The following is a 14796-nucleotide window of genomic DNA, read 5'->3' as shown; positions in this document are numbered from 1 at the left end:
AGACACAGACTTGAAACTGTTGATTCTAGTGTCACCAAAGACATTGGTATTTTCACCAGTGTTGCTTTTATTTTTTTTGTTTGTTTTTTTCTTACATCAAGATAGAGAGAGGGAGATATATATATATATATCTCTATCTCTATCTCATCTCGCATACAATTAAATTATGACTATATATTTTTATTTTTTTTCTACCACTGAGCATAAATAAAGCCCCAGGGAGTATATGGTCTTACGGAGGGCCCAATTAATTACTAGTCTTACCAGCGGCATATTTAATTTAGAAACATAGTTGTACGAACAAATATGCAGCTGGTATTTGAGGTGACTACTTCTCCAGCAATGACCGTTTTGACATGGTCCTTGTTTAAATAAGAAGTTTGTTTATTAAACTGAGTGTTTTCGGGCAAGACAAAATTGTGTGAGCCAGTTACATGTTGTTTCTACGAAGATTGGAACCAATCACATTACTTATTATTCAGTGGTACAGTTGATATGTGAGGTCATTTTGTGGCTGTTATATAATATTGTTATGGTTACACTCAGTTTCGCAGTTTTATATGTGGTGCCTTGTAACGCTCACGCAATTACCCACTTCCCAGCAGTCTTTTAGTCTCCTGCATCCAAAGACTTCGCCTATAGCAGCCGCCTTTCCAGGGTGAATTAGGTCCTCCCCGTACTCGGATGCCCTCAGGTTTTCTGTATATACAAGGCGACTATCGGAGGCTGGGCAGGGGTAAATGCAGTACCCTGAGACGTTCACCTGACACAACCTTACTGCTATGCGAAGGCACAGACTGAGGAGTGTGTTCTTAACATAAACAAAATGTACGTATAACAATGCATAGTGTTGAAAGCAATGACACTGAATATACAAATTTTGAATGCAACAATGCATAAGATGTAATAAGCAACTTAATAAATATGAAAGCAACAATGCTCAAATTTGTTATAAGCAACCAGACTGTAATTACATGCAACAATGCACAGGATGTATATAATAAAGAAATGCAGGCAAAGCAGAGCCTGTGTGGAAACTCCACAAAAACCTGAATACAAGGCTAGCTGGATCTGATCAGGCAATCAGTCTGGCAAGGTCTCCGGGTCACGGGTAAAACGCAGGCAGACAGGTTCACACTGAAGCAGGAACTATTACCAGCGACCTGGGGAGTGAACTGGAAGTGAATATTTGTGGGCATCAACCAATCGCCCTCCAATTGCAAAACAAGTGCAGCTGCCCTGCTGCATGTATATCTATTTCCTAAGGAACGGGGGACGCGCGTCTCCTGCTGCTGACAAATATACATATTCTAAATAAACTTCCTTATTTCTACAGTAAATAATGTTCTGATAAAGATTGGTATAAACTTGTAAGAATTTTGCACTGCTAAGAAAGCTTCATTATTTAAATACCATTTTCTAGTTATGAGGCATTTGAAGCTTTAATGACATTTCTCCTGCTGATGTGCAAGATCTGGTCTGACACCGGTTAGACATGTCACTGCTTTGATCAATGACTTGCATAAATTTGAAAGCCTGCACAGGAATTTTCCAATGTCTTTGTTGTGCAACAAAGCTATTTCAAGTTACGTTGAAGGTGTGACCGATCACTTCACTATGCCCTGCTCTATATACCTATGCCTGAAGAACTAGGACCTCGACAGAGGAATGGGTTCCCAAGCCAATCTACTAGATGAATTTTTAAAAGCACATTCTCCGCACAGTGCGGCTGCGGCGTGTTTGCACACTTCCAAAGGCCCCAGCATGCGAACGCTGCCGCAGCAGTGTTCCATGCTGAATCGGGCCCTTTGTTTCTCTACATTGTTCTGTTCGAGTTAGCAGAAATTTGTTAAATGTGTTAGACTTAAAAAGGAAGAGCCTGTTCGCACTGCAGATTGAATACTACTAATATAATTATTGTATGAAAATTCGTACAAGTTTATACCAATCTTGATTGTATTTATTAATTACAGTAGGTAGCGGCTAAGGCAGCCTTCATTTGATTTATTATGAAGTCACCTGCTTTTGATAATTAACAAATTCTTCTATATCCTCCCATATTCAAGATGTAGTCAAACTAGTTGTACTGTATACAGTCGGCTGTTGAACCAAATGCTCTAGTGTAATGTGTTGAGACTTCTAGTTCTACAATAGTAGGGAAGACATACATTGCCTAATTACAGTTACACTACCTTGTCTCACCCATTACTCCTCCCGTCAAAATGAGTGCTGAACTATGGGGGGAATTCAATTGCCGGTGAAGGGTTCGAATTGCCGTTGATTATTTTTTTTTTTTTTTTTTTTTACTTTTCATTTATTTAAATTTTTTCCCAACAAAGGATTAGTTTGTATTTGTCCACATGTTTTATTACTGGAAGCCACAAGCACTGGTTTTGCCTATTACATTGACCATAAATAATTTGATTTGGTCCTGGACCACCAACCCCAGCACACCTCTATGTGCTCTGAGGCACCCCAGGGTGTCACAGCACCCGGTTTGGATACCACTGGGTTCGCTGGGTTAAAGTATTTTTGGGGAGCCATCTTATGTAGTTAGATCGTAATAATAATAATTATTATCTTTGTTGTTCCTGTGTCAGTAGAAAGAACTCTGGCAATTGAGATATAACATCATCAGCTCCCCCTCTCCTCCATGAGGTGCAATAACGCATGCTGTGTTGACCAGATGTTTGTTGTATCCACAGTCAATGCAGCATTTGTCATTTAGAATTTTACAGTATTAATCACCATTTTGGTGAAAGCTTAAACTGTGTCCACTTTCAGTTCCTCATTACGCTGTTACCTTTAGCTGGGTTCGTACTGCATAATGTTTGACCCAGCTAACAGTGTGATGCGATGTAAAGATACATTGAAGGTGCGGTACATGGTGCACAATCTGGTGTACGACCGTGCAGTGCGTTGATACAGCTTGCCTGTAACTTCCGCTGCACGTGCACAGTTGTGCAACACACTAAATGATGTGTACGAAATATCATACAATGGGCGGTATCCTATTAGCAGTGGTACTTTACCGCTGCTAATAGGATCATTTGGGGCTATACTTTTAGCCCCAGTGCCAGCATCGTTTTCTCCAGATGCTGGCACTTATTGGGGATTAGTTTTCAGCTGCCTCAGGCACCCAAAGCATAATCCGCGATAAGGGGCCGCCGGAGTCGCGATAACACATGGGATCATGTTTTTGTGCAATCCCAGGTCCAACTTTAGCTGATCAAAACTGCCTCTATTTGGATACCATGTTAATGAACATCGGTCATACATCGCCGATATCAGCCTATTTTAATGGTCTGAAGTTGCATTGGAACGAATAGGATACCGCCCAATATATCTTGTAGTGTGCACCCAGTCTAAGAGCCAATTCTCCTATTTTTACTTTTGACATAGTTTCCTCCTCCCTGAATCCTACTGTAAAGAAAATTTTCACTTGACCCCACTTGTGTTTACATCTATGAACCATATTGCTTCTCCCCATGAACTCTAAACTTTTGGCCCTTGGTGTGCAATTCCATTGTTGAAAATAATCTATTTGACAATCTACAATCTACAGCACATGGTTAAGGATCAATGGGTCGACCAGGATAAGGTTAACAGTCATTAGGTTGACCACTATTGGTCGACATGGACAGTGTCAAAATGGGAAAGGTCGACACAGTGAAAAGGTCAAGGTTTTTGGTGTTGTTTTCTCCGTAACATGACCAGGAGCTCCAATTAGTGCACTGTGTCCCCTTGCATGATGAGCGGCTGCAGGCAAGGTGCCTCACTGAGCTTGGCACAGGTTACTGTTCCCAGCTGTAGTCCACGTGGATGGTAAAGTATGAAAGAGGTAAAAATAAAAACAAATTGTAAAAAACTCATGTCTACCTTTTAACAATATTGACCTTTTCATGTCGACCAATAGTGTTTGACCTATTGACTGTCGACCTACCATCCGGATACCCAGCACACATGACTGAGGGTACTCTTTGAGTACTTCTGGAAAATGAAAAAAAAATAAAAATATTTCTAACTTTTAAGATATAATGTTTTGTAACTTAAGGCCCGTACACACTGGTCGATATATCGGCCGTTCTCTTGAACGGCCGATATATCGCGGGGACCGTCGGCCAGTGTGTACGGCCGATACGTCTGTGAACTCCGTCGTTCACAGACGTATCGCGTCGGCCGCGCAGCACAACCGTCGGCCAATATATCTACCGATATATTGGCGCGTCGCTGTGTGTGTACGGGGCGGTCGGCCGACCGCCCGTACACATGCTGCGGCGGCCGGCGGTGATTAACAGCTGAACTGGGCGGGCGTGTGTACACGCCTGCCCAGTTCATGACGTCAGTCTCCGACTGATCGAGCAGTGTGTACGCTGAACACACTGCTCGATCCGTCCATAGATATATTTGCAGATCAATTGATCTGCAGATATATCTATTAGTGTGTACCCACCTTAAGGGGGATATCCAATTAGCCCCAGTTTTTTAGCGGGGCTAATAGCCCGCGGCGGGACAATCTAATTAGCCCCGATAAGCCGCGGCACGCACCAACTTATCAGGGATTTTGTTTCACCTGCTTCCGGCAGGCGAAGCAGAATCCCCGGAACCTGTGTGTTTTCGGGAGAAAGGTTTTTTTGTTTTGTTTTTTTTAACACGCGACTTAACAGGATAGCCTGTTAAAAAAAAAAAAAAAAAAAAAAAAAAAAAATATATATATATAATCTGTGAAACATCGGAAAAAAGTCAGATAAACGGCCGTTTTTCGGACCCAATGTTTTAACGGGGATAATTGGATATCCCCCATAATCTCGAATTATGTTGTGTAAATTCTTGTGACAAACCCAGTCTACCAATGTTCTGTAAATGTATTAGCCCATCTGTAGGAAATCGCTGACCCTGGTATTATCTAGTCCAAATGAATACTTTTCGTTACTACTCCTTGCCCTATTAGCAGATGGGAAGCGGTTAGCATACCGCCAGTCAGGATCCCAGTGATCACAATATAGATGCCGGAATCCCAACAAGCAGTGGAACGCCGCCTGCGGAATACTAGCAACACAGGCTATTCTCCCTCTGTGGGTGGAATTAGATTAACTTCTAACTGTAATGTGGTCCCTGGTACCTCCCATCTTTGGTACGGTCTCTTCTGTCCCGCTTTTTTGATGTGCCCCAAGACTTAATTATAGGCCTGCATGTTTCAAATGCAAATTCTACCTTCAAACAACTGGTATGCTTCCATTATAGCTTCTGCATCAGGCTATGTGTATGGTATTATGGTAAAATACCCTACTTTGCTTCAGTGTTCCATTGTTACCCTGTTATTTTGATGCGCATCTATTACTCCCAATGTTCTCTCTGTCTGCAAATGTGTCTAATAGTTGAACTGGCAGTTGGAATCTGTTTAAAGGCCCATACACATTAGACGATGTCGCTCTGTGAGCGACATAGTCTAATGTTTCCCCCTCCCGGGCCGGCCGGTCGGCGGCCGCCTGTACACACTGAGCGATATGACCGCTCAGTGACGTCACGCCCCCGCCAGCCCTGCATGAAGGTCGTGGACGACAGTCCATATCCTTCATGCATGCCCTACCGACAGCGACTATCGCTGCCGACCCGCGGGGCTGTGCATCGGTCGTCGCTGGCGGCATACACACTTGACGATAAAATGAGCGACGTCGCTCAAGGAGGGGGCAAATGAGCGACGTCGCTAATTTTATCGTTAAGTGTGTATGGACCCATAGACAATATTTTTTATTTATTTATTTTAAATCATGTATTACAAACCTTGATTAACCATGTTTTAATGCTTTCTAACAGTAATGTTGTTGGGCTTTGATTTACAGCTTATTACTATTACATCTGAATATATGTAGATAGACTAAACATAAATACTTACAAAGTACACTTAAGAAATAATTGAAAATAAGAACAAGTTAATGTTAAGCATTAGTCCTACTTATTACTTAGTATAAGTAGATCGGAATAGTAACACAAAATGGAAAATGCAAAAGCACTATTCAGAGAAACGCGCACATATGCAATAAAGGAGTAGTTAAGCATTTGCACTAGGCATGCCACTGGCATTAAACGTTATGAATAAAAACACTAGTTTTTTTTTTATCATATTAGGATTTTTTTTTTTTAAAGCGACTACGACGTGGTGGCCACGACGTCTGAGGAGTAGGCAGCAGGTCTCGGGAGCTCCCCGGCTACCAAACTCCTGATACCCATCCTGACTCCCTCTGGTGCTTCTGCCCGGCCGAAATACTCACCCCGTACTGCTGGCACTGACGGGCGTCCCTCTCCGTGGTCTCCGGGTCCCGTGGAGGCGGCATTCACCGACGTCCGGCCCTGCGGCCTACAACTCCTCCGGATCCCCGGCCTCGATTGGCGGCCTCAGCCGCGGGACACCCGGAGCTCGAGCGGCGGGCTGCTGCTGCTGCCAGACGCCGCGGAAAGACTGTGGGGGGGAGATAGCCTCTCCTCTGCCTCTCGGGCTGTGACCTGGGACCCTGAAGATAGGAGGATAAGCAGGTACTCCTGGGGAAGGGACACTGCGGCCATTTTGGGAGTGAATTATAAAGGCTGCTGCCCATGCCTGCACGTCTGATGGGCTGCCTGATGGGATTCTCCTGTGACCAGTGAACTGTTTTTGATCTCTGAGACCTTACTGTCAGTTGCTCTCATTCATTCTCAGCCTCTCAATATCTATATTACCATATTAATTCAACATACTGTTGGAAGCACAGTCAGGTGTTCCCGCTGCGCAGCTCTCCCATTCTGCCACATAGGAGCTGCATATAGATTGGAACTGACTACGCTGCTGTACTGCACTAATATCCTTCAGTGTACTACACACCAACATCCTGCCCCTGCCTCCCGAAATTGCTGCAGGATATTCCCTCTCCAATATTCCTGTCCGTATTGCTGCTGCTTCTACACAAGCCTGTATTTTCTATCCATTGATATTTTGACACAAAGACCGGGCACGGTTGCTTCCCGCCACCAATTGTATACGTCCTTGCTGCTACCGCCTTCTAATTACACTTCTATACAGAAAACCCTGCCCTAGGGTGGATGTGACTGCTCCTGTCCAATATGGTTAAGGGAGGCCAGAGTGCGGCCGCGGCCAAACTAGAAAGATATGCCAGGCAATCCATTCCCAAGGTGTCATCGGCTCCTTCTCAGGGAGCCTCTCCGACCCACTCGGATTCCCCCTCTGTGTCTGCTGCCGGCTCCCCGGGGGTGGCGGAGGCGCCGTCTATTCAGCAGGTGCTGGAGGCTATAGCTGGCAGTGAGCAGCGTGTCTCCGATAAGATGGAAAAGGTGCAGTGCGACCTCTCCTTACTCCGACAAGATGTTCAGCGTATCCGTGAGAGAGTGGGTGAGGCGGAAACACGGGTCTCCAACCTGGAAGATATGTGTGGCCCCCTGAAGCAGTCCGTATCCACGGTGACCCAGCAGGTTTCCTCCCTTCAGACCAAGCTCTTAGACATGGAGGGACGGCTGCGCAGGAACAATGTAAGATTTGTAGGCCTGCCTGAAAGAGAAGAGGGCTCGCAGCCGGAGGACTTCCTCGAATCTTGGCTTAAGGAGATGTATGGCGCTGAGTCCTTTACGGCTCAATTCACGGTGGAGCGTGCACATAGGATACCATCTCGGTCGCTACCTCCTGGTGCCCCTCCTCGCACCTTCATTGCCAAATTCCTGCATTATAAGGACCGGGACTCAGTTCTCCGCCTAGGTCGTACGAAGGGCCCGTTGGTCCGTAATGGAGTCAAGGTGTCTGCCTTCCCGGATTTTGCCGCAGACGTCCAGAAGGACCGAGCCCAATTTATGCCCATTAAACGGCGTCTGTGAGATCTCAACATCTCATATTCCATGCTGTTTCCTTCAAGGCTCCGAGTTGTTGCGGATGGGGAGACCAAGTTTTTTAATTCCCCCAGGGAAGCGGCACAATGGCTGGACAGATTTGCACCGGGTGCTCGGCAGCTGGCTCCGGACTGATTTCCTGCGCTGCAGAAGCTGGGGTCTAGACTACCGGAGGGAACGATCATAGATCGGGGAGCCCCCCTCCTTTGCATTGGTGGCTCAAGACTTTTACGTCCAAGTGGTGTTGATTAGAGAAGGGTTGGAGGTTTAGTTGAGAATCTAGGCCTTCTCAACACTTGGAAGCTTGGGTTGTTGGTTTGGGATATAAGTATGCCGATGTTCGGGGGGGGGGGTGTACGGGGAGGGGAGGGATAATTGGGAAACTGCTGGTTGCGGCTTCCTTTGTTGCTGTTTTTGGTTTTCTTTCTTTAGTTTGTTGTTTTTCTTTATCATCCACTAGGGGTCACTGGAGTACTCTTGGGATATGGACGGGCGTAGCCCGAACAAAGGCACTGAATATTTAAATTTAGGCCTCTCCCCCCCCTCCATATCCCCGAGTACCTCAGTGTACTCTCTCAGTGTTTTTTCGGTGCTCACAGCACGAACATTGGCTTGTGGTATAACCACACTTGGATTTTTATTTTTAATTTTTATTTTTAATTTTTATTTTTACACTTAGCACATCCCTTCCCAGTTTCTGGAAAAACATGGGTCCGGGATAGTGCCGCTGCACGGGCAGCGAATGGCGTGTCGGTCCTCACAAAGAGCACCCTCACAGCCACAGGCGCTACAAGGCAGCGCATGGCGTGTCGGTCCTCACAAAGAGCACCCTCACAGCCACAGGCAGACACTGTCTCCTACTGCAACTGGACGGAGCTTACACAAAGAAGCCCCGTCACAGCCAGGATGAAAGCCCCGTCACAAACTGGACGGAGCTTACAGGAGTGCGGCACTACAAGGTATGGTGGGGGGTCAGGGCGGTCAGCTCACGCTGCCGCCCTGCTGTGTGGGGAAAGCCTTTATTGTTACAAGAGAGCGGCCGCACGTCACTCACAGACGCCGGCCGCTCTCCCAGCCACTGTACCAGAACTCTGCCTCTGTAAAGCGGCCGCACGTCATTCAGACGGCTCTCCCAGATCTCTGCCTCTGTAGAGCGGCCGCACGTCATTCACAGACGCCGGCCGCTCTCCCAGAACTCTGCCTCTGTACTCCCAGCCACTGTACCAGATGCCACTGTACAGCGGCCGCACGTCATTTACAGACGCCGGCCGCTCTCCCAGCCACTGTACGCGAGCGCCGCCCAAGCAGCCACTCTGCGTACCCGGGTCTAAAGCTCCGAGCGGCCGTACGTCACTAAAGACGCCGGCCGCTCTTCCAGCGCTGCACCCGGCCACTGCTGTATGAGGCGCCGCCCGTTCTTCCGGCCCGGCGCACTATACCAGCGCTCCCCGGGTTTCCCTAGGCTCCCTGCACTCGCTTCCGGCCGCTGCACAGGGAGAAGCTAAAAGCTACATCACAAGCAGCGCGGCTGCAGGGGGGTGACGGTGAGTAAAGCCCATAGCAGCAGCAAAGGCTGCATGGGTTAAGAGACTGCTCAGTTTAAATAAGCAGCAACAAAGGCTGCTTGGAAATAAGATACATCACTGCAGGCAGTGTTGAGTAAAACCCATAGCAGCAGAAGGCTGCAGGGGTTAAGAAACTGCTTAGTGTTTAAACAGTTAATGGAATAACTGGAAGGCTAACTAAAGAATAAGGCTGCATAATGTATTGTAAACTGCATTTTACTGTATAATACATCTGTAACTGTAGAATAGGCTATTAAGCCTATATTTAATGTATAATAGGCTATTAAGCCTATAGTAACACTGCAGCAGGTAACCTGTCCTGTGATTTTCAGTGGAAGCATGGCATGACGGTCATTTTAATCATTGCTGTTCTTACAGGTTATAATTCCAGAACATTCCGCCCATACACCTATACTCCACAAGGAGGCGCAGGGGTGTTAGTGGGAATTTTTTAGTTCAGTTTTCACATAAATTAGCCATGTAATCTGTATTTCTACTTAATTCTAGAACATTCCTGCCCTACATCTCTAAGCCACCAGAGGCGCAGGGAAGTTAGTAGGAATTTGGTTCAGGTTTCACCATGTGAACTGCTTTTCACATAAAGAATACTTTGATTTCTCTTCATATCGAATAAATCTTTCGTTTTTTGCTAAAGATTTCCGTAGAGAGAAACAAGCTTGAGTTTCATATGAATATGCTGTTCAGCAATAACATATATATATATATATATGCCACATAATAACTTCATTAAGTCGTGCAGGTGTCTGTCTATTGCCTATTATGGTGTCTGTCTACATAGCGAGTAAGGCTATAGTGCAGACTAAAAATAATTTTAAAAATCCTATGTTAACATTGGCAATTCAAATTTAAAGAGCGGTAACATCGGAGTCTCGGAATGACTCCGCCAGCTCTAACAAAAGACAGTCTTTCCAAAGGGGCCAATTTCCCTTTGGGTACCAGAGTGTTTATTTCACTGGTCTTATAATTTAATGCACGATTCTATGTCAAATTCACACCGATAACTACGAGTGAGAACGGTACATTAGTCCAGCACTCAGATAGTGCGGGGGGTTTTTTAACAACATACATAATCGTTTCCAAAAGGACGCGATCCACCATTGGTAAATGATTTTCTGTCAAACATTATAAAAACCCAGGATACATTTGGGTCACTAGAATCTATGTATGAAACAATGACGATCACTGGTAAAACAAGCTGCAGAGTATATCTGTAAAGCTTCTGCTAACGCCGGTTAATTTCATTGTCGCTAGTTAAGCGCGACAAGGCCAGAGCTTGTTTGCTCATAAATTTAATATACTTGTAACGGTATTTTATCCCTTTATGATATTCAGCCATTACCGCATACAGTATACTTGTAACGGCGTTTTATCCCTTTATAAGAAACAGTCACGCATTGTAACGACAGGACGTTACAGTCAGCAAGCCAGTGGTTTAATGACCTCTTTTACAATTGTGGAAGCGCGTCTTTACATGTTACATTTGCGAGGTTTCAGGACTTCAACTCATACATGTCTCAGCTATTTACAGCTTAAAGTACAAAACTGCCTCTGTCGAACGGTTTGGCAGGTTGTCATTTAGTCTTTGCTGGTTTATAAACCAGGCAGTAGTACGCCAACAGAGTCAGAGTTACTTATTCACCTCTGTTTCAGCAAGACCAAACAGCTCCGTCGCAATATCAAAAGTCATTTACTACAGTTAGAAAATGGATTTTCTGCGGTTAGTATTTGCTTATTGGAGCCACAAAATTTGCATAATTGCATTTGATCTTGACAATGCGTATTTACCCAGTCCGGTTTGTTCATCACAGGTTCTAGCGTTTGCAAATCGCCACAACCATTAACCATTTCATATCTACCGTTGCTTATCGCTTTGGGTATTTACCAAAGTGATGTTGGGATGATAGCTCATCTCACATAAGAACTCTGTCTCAACAAAGTTCCTCTAACTTGCGCTACTAAGGTATACTGCGGTAGCAGATCAAGTTCGAAAACAATCGCATCTAATTCCGTCTAAACGATGTCAATTCCTAGGTAAGATTATAAATACGGTAAATCAAAGACTTTTACCTACTACACCAGCAAGAACAAATGTACATCTAGTAATTAGTGCAAAACACGCACACTAGCGATACATTGGTGTATTCACCTATTAAGAATAAAGATGTGTTTTCAATTTAGTTCGCCACCCTTCACTCGCGTTTCCCACAGAGGGACAAGGGTGCATATACTCTGGACGACAGTCGCAGAGGGTCAGGATTTGTAATTAAAATCAGCGACAAAGGTTCTAAAACACGACAGATTGCTGTCGATAAATGTCCTAGAACTCTGTGCATTTTACAATGCAATACATGATTCGCTTTCAGTCTGACCAGGGATATACTCTGGTTTCTCTTCAGAACGAATAAATCTTTCGCCTTTTACTAAAGATTTCCGTGGAAAGGAACAACCGTGAGTTTCATGTAAATTTTTGATGCCTGCCTCACGCTGGCCTTAAGCAGTCAAACAAGGCAACGGCAGTTGCATACACAACAACCAGTGAGAACCAAGCCGCATGGCAATGCAGCAGGTAACTCAAATCCTCAATGGCTCAGAACACCATTATGTGAAAATGTCAAGAGATCATTCCGTGACTGGACATCTGTTAGACAGATGATCTCACCCGTCAGGATTTGGATACTGAAAACTGGACATTCAATCCAGAGGTGTTTCATATGTGAGTCCACAGAAGGGGGTTACCCTCAAGTATACATGATGGCATCTCGCCACAATTAGAAAAGCTCAGTATGTGTACAAAACAGATCAAAAGGGCAGTGGCGGTGGAGTCTCTCACATTCATGGGATCATTCAGCATCGTGTATCTGGCTCCACCATTTTCCGCTGCTCTCTCCGTTGCCAAAACGGATCATAAGACAGTTTGTCACAGTCATACTGGTGGTATCTCATGGGTTTCGGAGAAGTTTGCTTCTCGAATTTTCAAGGAATACTTGCACACGATCTTGGCCCGCTCATAATACGTCCAACCTGTTACATCAGGGAACGTTAGTTTACCCATAGTTACCTATGTACCTATTATCTATGTACCGCAGCTGCGGTTGACGGGGTGAGGGTTCAGACCGCCCTCTTAAGAAATAGAGCATTACAGTATCGGTTATACCAACCATGTTACGAAATAGTAAGCCGCTTAAGGCAGCTCATTATTACAAAATTTCGTGTGCTTACATAGGTTGTTAACATCGGAAGTTTCCAACATCATCCTTCAAGTTACCCGTATTCTGTTAAACGGGATGGGATGGAAAACTGCGTTGATCTGCACTAAGAGTGCAGGTATCTGTGTGGTAAACTTATTTTCAAAGACGTTTGCCTCTGTTTGCGTCTGTACACATCTTTCTACAAGGTGTCATCAAAGTTCAGACTCTATTTATCCCACCTACAGCGCCAGGCGACTTGAAGTTGGGTTCAGATTTCTTACAGTTTTCATATTTTGAACCTTTTCAACAAATGGGAATTAAGTTTCTCACTTTGGAAAACAATTTTTGTCTAGCCTTGGCTTCGGCAAGGGTTTTGTTTTCATATTTGTTTTCATATTTGGGTGCCTTGTATTCCAAGCCACCGTATTTGAGTTTTCTCATAACAAAGCAGATCTTCGGACGAATCACGCTTTCGTATTCTTCACATCAATATACCAATAGGGGTTCCTGTGTGGACAGCACATTCTAGAATTCTGAATGTGGTACACGCATTACGCGTTTATATATGTCCCGAACGTCAACAGTACGTGATATGAATACGTTGTTTGTTCTCTATGATACTGCCAACTGGGGTTAGCCAGTTTCTCAGCAGACATTATCCAGTTGGGTAATAATAATGACTAAAAGTCAGGCTTACGTTAAGGCTAAGTTACAATTGCTTACGTCAGTAATAGTTCATCCCACAGGTTCGGTGGGAATGTCACACCCAGGGGGTCGTGGAGCGTCTAAAAAACGCGCCTATATAGCCTTCATAGCCTTCATGTGCACCACGTTTGTGCACGTTTACACGTTATAAATGGTGGCGCCATCAGCATCTAGCTTTGGGCTGCCTACTGTTACAAGTATCAAACAGCTCTCCCGCCCACGAGGGAAGCTTTGGTACGTCCCAAGAGTACTCCAGTGACCCCTAGTGGATGATAAAGAAAATAGGATTTTGGTACTTACCAGGTAAATCCTTTTCTTTGAATCCATAGGGGGCACTGGACGCCCACCCAGAGCAGTTTTACCTGGGTTGTTTTAAGCTCAAGGGAGCTTAGGGTAACAAGTTTTACTTCATTGATATTAAGCTCAGAGGAGCTTATGGTAACACATTTTCACCGATTGGTTCAAATTATAAAGTTCTATCGGTTATGGTGTCAACTGTTTAGTTGACAGTAAGGTTATGGGTCAACATTGTTGTTGTCCGTTATGTTATAGGTATTCTCCATTGTCAACCTCTCTATATCGTTCCTGTTCGCTCAGTAAAAAACACTGAGAGAGTACACTGAGGTACTCGGGGATATGGAGGGGGGGGAGAGGCCTAAATTTAAATATTCAGTGCCTTTGTTCGGGCTACGCCCGTCCATATCCCAAGAGTACTCCAGTGCCCCCTATGGATTCAAAGAAAAGGATTTACCTGGTAAGTACCAAAATCCTATTTTCTTACCTAAGTTTTTTCTGAAGCAAGGATGTTTAATGATTCAGACGCTATGGCTTATAGCGCGGGGCTTATATACGTCATGTGTTGCTGGTATTAATACTGTTGATTCTCAGTTATATTTTGGGAAATGTCTATCCGGGAGACGCATTGAATCTACATGGGGTTATGATTAACCTGAAAATTCTGGCATGGAATGTCCGAGGTCTGAATAACAAAATCAAACGCTCTTTGGTTCTAAATATGATTAAGAAATATGACCCGGATATTGCATGCCTCAGTGAGACCCACTTAGAGGGAAATAGGTTATTGTCTTTACGACGGGCCTGGGTGGGATGGGCTTACCATGCCTCTCATTCTTCCTTTTCTAGGGGTGTCTCGGTTCTGATTAAAAAATCAGTGCAATTTGAATTGTTGTCGATCAAAACTGACCCGTATGGAAGATTTGTATTTATGGAATGTAAACTGAGTTCCCAGTCCTATTACATTTTAGCGGTGTATGTCCCCCCTCCTTTTTCATATGCTGTGCTGCAGCAGGCTGCCTCTTTTATTGCTTCTTCTCCTACCACCCCAGTGATATGCCTGGGCGATTTTAATAATATCCTAGATTTATCCTTGGACCGATGGCACTCCCCGAATGTTGCGCTAGCGGGTGGTGGCCTTACCAAATTTG

At 44.7% G+C, this 14796-nt stretch overlaps 1 protein-coding gene, 1 non-coding gene and 1 pseudogene across 2 annotated transcripts in view; all 3 read left to right on the top strand.

The window, feature by feature from the left end:
- The window catches only part of ABHD17A (abhydrolase domain containing 17A, depalmitoylase), a 42808-nt gene that overhangs the window by 15967 nt on the left and 12045 nt on the right, over positions 1-14796 (top strand). The gene's annotated exons all lie outside the window — the stretch shown is intronic.
- On the top strand, positions 10043-10150 carry LOC134932391 (U5 spliceosomal RNA; annotated as a pseudogene).
- On the top strand, positions 11835-11948 carry LOC134961233 (U5 spliceosomal RNA). Its single transcript, XR_010187871.1, has one exon. It is a non-coding gene; the product is annotated as a U5 spliceosomal RNA (small nuclear RNA).

This window comes from Pseudophryne corroboree, chromosome 1 (assembly GCF_028390025.1).
Source record: "Pseudophryne corroboree isolate aPseCor3 chromosome 1, aPseCor3.hap2, whole genome shotgun sequence".
Lineage (NCBI taxonomy): Eukaryota > Metazoa > Chordata > Amphibia > Anura > Myobatrachidae > Pseudophryne > Pseudophryne corroboree.
This window is presented reverse-complemented; position numbering and strand designations above follow the sequence as displayed.